Raw genomic sequence first — 7,685 nt, 5'->3', positions numbered from 1 at the left:
CTGAAAGAGAGAAACCAAAGGTCATGTTTTTACAATGACACAATGAAGTATTAAAGAAAATATTAACAAGTAAAAACTAGCTTTATATGAAAACTTCAAGATCCTAAAACATGTTAATGAGATACATGTGTAATTTTCCCTGTAGAACTTCACAAAGATAAAACATCCCTTCCCATCTGGGTGATTTGCATGGATTACTGGTTCAAAACCTTACTGGTCCCAAAGCCTTCTTTTTATCACCAAAAATTCTATAATGCCCTATTAACCATCCTGAAATAAAATGCACTGATAAGTACTAACTAGTATATCAATACCCTAAACATAATACAAAGGAGAAACTAAAAGAAAAGCAATTTATAATAAAAACACTATATATTTCAATATGTAAATAATTTTCGGGTCCAATTAGCTATGTATTGAAAGAGATGCTTATAAGTTAGAAAGAACAGGTTTGGATTAAAAGAAATCAAATCAGCAGCCTTCCCTATCAGAAGTACAGGAGAACAAAAAAGTAGAGGTGTAGGTGAACAACATAATGAAAATGAGTACATTCTATCTATATTAAAAGTATGCCAAAGTTATCTTGTCTTTTTATGTAAAATGGAGTTGGGTCTAGTAATTATAGACTGATTTTTCACTGCAGAAATACCCAACCGTGCAGCTTAAAGTCATGTGAGATACAGTGCAATTCTTCTGTCTCTTCCATTGCGGAACATCTTACATCTCTGGCTCCTACCCATTAAAAGCTTTACATTGTAAAACCAAACACCATCCCAATTTCTACTACATTCTCTAGGGGGCAGTACTGTTCCCATAAGAACCCCTGGCTAGATAGCAGATAGGAGTTTCCTTCTAGCCTTCATATTCCGTCACAGAGAATCAAATCCTAAAGGACAAATCAGCAGCATACCTAAGAAATACATTAATGTGAGAAATGACTATGAATAAATTATTTATGCTTGTGCATTAACTATAGCCATATTCATTATTTCCTCCTTTTGAATTCAACACAATTGGTTTCTCCATACAGAACATGGAGTGAAACGCTGTATCTTTGTGACAATTAGATAGCACAAAGTGATTCTGATTTTTAGAATGTTTAACATTCAAATCTGGTTAATTAATGATAAAAAGGGAGTTTTTCATAGAACTCTACAACTCTCATTTCCTCAAAACAAGAATTAATGCATTCTTTCACATGTGGTCATCACAGGAAGAGGGGGGGAACCATTTACTGTAAATGCCTTTCTGATGCAATTCTACCGCCTCTTTCAAAGAGAGAATTCACCCAAGAAGCCTTAGTCACTTCTTCAAGAAAAATGCCACTGCACTGAATGTACACAGAATAAACCTGAGGAGAGAAGTCGAGCTCATCCCACCACTGGGAAACGTGAAGAGACAAGTGGCAGAGGGGAGAGCTCGTGGCACAACAGGTTAAGCATTAAATCTCAGAATTTGGCCTTTAATACAAGGTTAAATCTGACACAAATATAACATCATCATTTCACAAATCAAATGCAAACATTTTCATTTCCCCCCAACTTCTAAAGCATACTTCCTAAAAATATAAGACCAGTAACCTATGTGTAATTAGTATCTTAGTAACTAATATAGTTATTTCATTTAAAAAATTTCATGCACAAAAAAGAAAAATGGAATCCTATACTTTAGTATTTGAAAATGAAAATGACATTCTGAAGAGGGTGGATTTCACATCAAAAAGATGATATACTGGGTAACACTATAAAGCAATTCAGAAGGAAAAACTTAAGACAAACAATTCTGAGCTCTTCTCAAAGACAGAACCAATTATTCTAAAATCTCAAATCCACCTAAAGAAAAAAAAGGAATGATTTCTCCAGTTAATCCTTACCTGAATTCCCATTAATTCTCCCAGCAGCCAGATGAACCTACTTGTTTGCTTGGCAGAGTCAAGGCAAAGCCCAAAGCCCAGGAGTCGCCCCAGACTTCAGGGTTTTCGCTGGTGGAGCCTGAACCCCCTTGATGAATGAAACCGCACGCTGTCATACATGCGTTCTGGGCCAGCTACCAGCTATGTGAGGGCAGCACGTGTGCTCGTTTGATTTGCCGCCTTCAGGGCAAGCCTCTTACATCCCATCACAGAAAAGACTGAAAGGCTCCTGGGTGAGTCAAAACTAGTACGGGTTTGTTTTTCTGTAGCACTCTCCGCAGCACTACAGAAACCACAGGAGAACAAACCACAGTGAGACTCCTTCAGGAGGCAACACCAGTGAAAAAAAGTATAATGTTGACACTGGCAATTTACAAATTAATCTCACACTACTGCCCAAGTTTTTTCATGTTATATGACTGCCTAAGATAGGTATAGGCATGGTACACTTACTTTTAAGCCAAGAATTCTGAGCCGTGATTTTGGAGCTCAGAATTACCTAGGAGTGGTAAAGATTCTCCAAAAAAATTTAATCTTTAGCTTACACTGATGACCAACCAAGTAAATTAAAACCAAGAAAATGAAGTAATGGTGTAACTTATCTTTCTGGAAAGAGGTTTTCAGCATGTAGTCCTTGGACCCTGTGCATTAGAATGACCTAAGTTTGGTCTAGGCATCTCTGGTGTGGAGCCCAGGAATCTGCATGTTAACTAACATTCTAGGTTATTCTTATATAAAGTTTGAAGACCCCTTTTCCTGTTAGTGGAACTGAACAGCAAATGCCACCTTCCCTTACTGTTCAGTTATTTTGTCTTTGATTACTGCTGAAATCAGAAGCAGTAAGAACACTAAAGCCTCCTCACAACAATCTGTGGCTTTAACTCCAGGAAAAAGGAAAGCCAGACTGGGTTCACCTGACTTCACCGGAAAATGCAGTACTCGACGTTTAGTATGAACATTACATTAAAAGATGCTTCCACGGGGTAAAGGGGGAAAAAAGATGCTTCCACGGGGTAAAGGGGGGAGCACTACAAAAACAAGAGGGGAACAATGAAGAAGAGAGGAGACTAATACTGATTGCTTACTACGTTCCAGGAACCACATCAAGTTTATATATGGTTTTCTTTGCCACAGGAGTCCCACCAAAAAATTACCTCTTCAAAAGCTTATGAACACCCACACTCGTAAGTCTATACCTAAGAACAGAAATGCATGCCCTAAGAAAGATTTTGCTCTGGAAATAATGTCTATCCCCATTATTCTCTGAACATAAAGGATTTTTAAGAAAGGAAGTTGAGAAATACTGTCAGAAATGTATTTGAACTATTATCTTTCCATATTTCTTGGTTTTGGTTCCTTCTTTATTAGCCTAAAACTGTGTGAACTTTTTAGAAAATTCAGTCATTTCCCATCACCTGTTCTCCTTTTTAATTAACCAGCTAATTTACTTCAGTCCCGAGTGCTGGGGAGAACACCATCATTATCATATGAACAGAAAATTGTTATTTGAACATCACTAACAAAACAGAGCAAATTCTGTTTTACCGTAATGAAAAGGTTTTACCTTTTCCTCCAATATGCATAGAGTTTCCAGGGAACTTTCTGGATAAGGGGAGATGGACTTAGGGAACAGCATATTTATGAACAAGCTTTCCATGGGCTCCCCTCCATGATTCAGGATGTGTATGCACTCTGGTATCAGCAGTAACAAAGCTGACTTTGTATTTACACCTTAAATTTTTTAACATCAGCTCATTTAGTGCATTTGATGCTTCAAGTATTGTGAAGAGAAATGACAGTAAATAGTACTCAAATACTTGGTTATGTTCCTAAAATGTATCTATGTTAGTGGTACAGAATTACAACTGCTTTTCCTTTAGAAATGATGTCGCTAATGATAGTTCATACCCGGCTCAGTCCACAAAAACTTGTCACTCATAAGGTATTTGTGTTCCAATACTAGTAATTATGTAAGGAATAAACTAATAGAACTAGGAATGATTTTACTTTTCTGTATACAAATGTTACGTAAGAAAGTTTAATAAGATGAGGATGAATCAGACTGAGACACTTCAGAGATGTGAGAGTTAATGACATTGGTTATCATGCCTTACTTTACTTCCAAACATACTGAGTTCTTTTCCCTTGGTAATGATTATATCCCTGTTTTTGAGCTTATCAGCTATGACTAGTACCATTGGGGGCTTTCCAAAATTGAACAAGGAGGAAAGAATGAAGGATTATTTAAAATGAGGTGGGAAGATCACATGTGGATTTAACTTAAAGGGTGCTATGCTTACATGGCTTTATCTTGGACACTGATGCACAAACCAAGATGCATCACATTACTAAGCAACAATTCTAAAGATACCATGTGAGTCATTACTCACCCATTCACCCAGTTTAGTATCTATTCTCCCTATATGGGGCTTATGGGGAGAAGATAAATTTATAAAAATATTAAATAGGATTATGTATAATAATACTAACACATACTGAGTGTTTATTGTGTGCCTGACAGTGTTCTAAGCACTTTACATGTCATTAACTCATTTGATCCTCTCAACAACCCCATGAAGGTAAATACTAGCATTATCCATGTTTTACAGACGAAGAATCTAAAAAATTAAATCAGTTGCCTAAGAGGCAGAGCCAGTATCTGAACCCAGGAAGTTGGATCCAGTGGCCCCTCCCTACCCCCAAATTGTGTGGTATCCTTACAGTAATACCCCTATCAATTGTGATAGAGAGTCAGACTGACACTGGGAGAACAGAGGGAGAAAATGCACTGAGGTTAACTGGAACCCGAAAGGCAAACCTATGCTATTAACACCCCTGCCTTGACTTTGCTGTATATCCTGACTTCTCCGGCTATTAGAGGGTAATCCACAGTCTATGCCAGAGACAGTGACCACCTTTCACACGTTGATACCATGATACACTCTGTACATGCTTTCCAGCAATTAGCTCCAACTCCATCTTTCTTCCCTCCCTAGAAAATATGTAAGAATGCAACTAAGAGGATCCCTACCTTTCCGTAATGCATCTAAATTCTTATTTATTTGGAAGTTAAGAAGGATTTATCCTAAGGTGCTGGTACTTGAATTTTTATATTAGCCAATCATTTCTGACACATCTTCCATGTCTTACCTCCACAACCAGTGGGTACTGCAGCCTTGCTGTTTACTGCCAGTCTGGGTTGCACAGAACTCAAGGGGTCCCTCTTTCTTTGCACCCACTTGTGTTACCCTCCCTCACTGGTTTCAAACAGGATACAAAATCACAGGTATAATATACACTGTGACACATGTATCAATCACCATGTTTCAGAAAAACATAAAAGAATTATATACCGCAAATTCCTTTTTCCTCCAATCTCCCCACCCTTGCCTTCAGGTTTATATAGTAAGCCTTTTGGTTAGGGCCTATACAAACAGCAAGTAAGTAAAAATCAACACTATTCTTGGTCGCCTGGTTGCCTCTCCTAGGTACTAGGGCCATGAGCAAAAACCTAACAGTACTGTTCAAATGCTGGGTGAATACAATGCGCTTCTACATACTGAAATGAGAACGAAGTACTATTTCTCCTTTTGTTAACATCTGCATTAAAATGGGCAGTGCAACAGAATCCTGGAACAAAAGGGCAACAATATCTAGGTCTTCATCTGACCAGTACACCTTGGTTACATAATTTGGAACTTTTCTCATGAAAGTACCTTTGGCCAAACACAGTACTTTACAAACTTAAAAAATTATAAAGAATTAATGCATAATAAGGCACTGTACATTGAGATGTGGAGAATTAAACTAGAGTAATTCAAGATTCTTTCAAAATGCAATGAAATGCTCAGATAATTAAGACATAATCGGGGCTTTAAGCATATTGTGACAATGCTTCGCCACATTTTCTTACATGTTCCTTCTCCAAGTATTCTATTAAAAGTAAGGCAATGGCTTAACAATCCTTTTTAAATATATATATATATATATATATATATATATATATATATATATATATGGTAGAGGGCTGTCAAAATGAAAATTCTAACTGAATAATGATATATGCCAGTGTCAGTGTCATACCAGAAGCCAGAAATGTGATTTTACTACTTATCATTTTCAGGTTATTTTTAGGTTTATTTAGGTCACTTCTTTCTCAGATCATGTTATACTGTTTATTTCTACCTAGCATACACTGTGTCTAAAACCAATACTTTTCACATGAGTTAGGGAACATTCTCTGTAGCTGAAACAAAAAAAGGATGATTCAAGTATGTACCAATCTAGCCGATCAGCTTCTAAGAAAGATAACAGCTTTTGGATAACAGAGTAATGTCTGCACTTTACCAATGACACTTTTTACTAGTGGTATTACATACTGGGACTTTTTTAGGTGATGATACTCATTTTCCTGCCCCATTTACCCTGTTTCACTAATGGTACTTGGGACCAAAAGCATTCATTTTCAAAGCAGCCATCCAAATGAGAGTAGTAGCTGGTTGTGGGAATTGGATTTATTTTAAGTTGGGAAGCTGAATGATTATGGAGCAGGGGGAGGGGAGTCAAATGTGGAACTGTAGCCTCAGGAAGCTCAGGGCACAAATACAGTAAGTTAATGACCAACACTAAAACTGCTTCTATACCACTCATAAAACAATGCAGATAACGTTCTACACAGAAGTATTTTGTTTATTGAGGTGATCTGCCAAAGGTCTCCCTGGAATGTGCTGTTTTTTCTTGAACAGGAGTACACACCATGAGAAAACCATGGAACTTCTCAGGGATCAACTATTGTTAGAAAAGAAATGGTTCCAGGTTTAAAAATCATCCCATAAAACTTCCACTAACACTGAGGCAAACATTGGGCCTGTCCCTTCCTCTCCTATCTGTTTTTGCACATGGCAGGCTGCCCTCAGTCCGGCAAAGTGGAAAAAACAGTGCACTGGATATAAGTAGGCTTTGCTTTTCACTTTATTTGCTAAGTCACACATTTACCAAGTAGTGTGCTAAAAAACAAAACAGCAAAGCCAACTGAGGTTTAATATTTATTTTTGAAAATTATTAAAGTGAGGGAAACCTTCTCACAATGCATACTGCATCAAAGCATCATGTTGTACATGTCAAATATTTTACAGTATTATTTGTCATTGAAACCTCAATAAAGCTGAAAGAAAATCATGAAAACTTCTAGTTGAGTAAATATTGTCTATGTGTCAGTATTAGTTTTGCCTTCTAATAGCTCTGCGGCCTTGTGCAAGTCCCATCAGCTCTCAGAATCTCAGTTTCCTTATCTGTAAATTGGAAAAGTTAAAATAAATGTCTTCTTACTTGCCTTTGAATTCCAAATTCAAATGCTTTTATACAAATAGTTTGGTGATTTACTTTCCTTTTTAAGTATCTGATCTTACTCCTACACTAATTTCATTCACCTTAAAAAAAAAAGATGGGGATAATGGGGGAGGGGAGATAGGAGGGCTTGTCACGACAGATTCAAGTGTTAACTGCCTGCTTTGTCTTGGACAATAAACTCCCTATGTATTAATTCTAATTTTTGACAATATTTGCAACGTATTTTAATTACAAGGCTATTCCTCCTCTCTTTCACAAATACATATTGAGCCACTTTGAAATCCATTGCAGGCCGCCCTACATCCCAGAAAACAAAGAATCCAAAGCAAAAACTAACCAAGAAATTAAGTTACTGTGAAATGAAAGCTTTTAATTATCCCCGCTGTTGTTCCTTCCCATTAAGGTAGTAAAGTGGAAATTGATT

General features: G+C 37.0%; 1 long non-coding RNA gene across 16 annotated transcripts in view; it reads right to left on the bottom strand.

Annotated features, from left to right (window-relative positions):
- LOC108392288 (uncharacterized) overlaps nt 1–7,685 on the bottom strand; it is a 244,974-nt gene that overhangs the window by 90,981 nt on the left and 146,308 nt on the right. The window lies entirely within an intron of this gene.

Source organism: Manis javanica, chromosome 6, assembly GCF_040802235.1.
Source record: "Manis javanica isolate MJ-LG chromosome 6, MJ_LKY, whole genome shotgun sequence".
Taxonomy (NCBI): domain Eukaryota; kingdom Metazoa; phylum Chordata; class Mammalia; order Pholidota; family Manidae; genus Manis; species Manis javanica.
The sequence above is the reverse complement of the archived record's forward strand: the minus strand, read 5'-3'. Positions and strand labels throughout refer to the sequence as shown.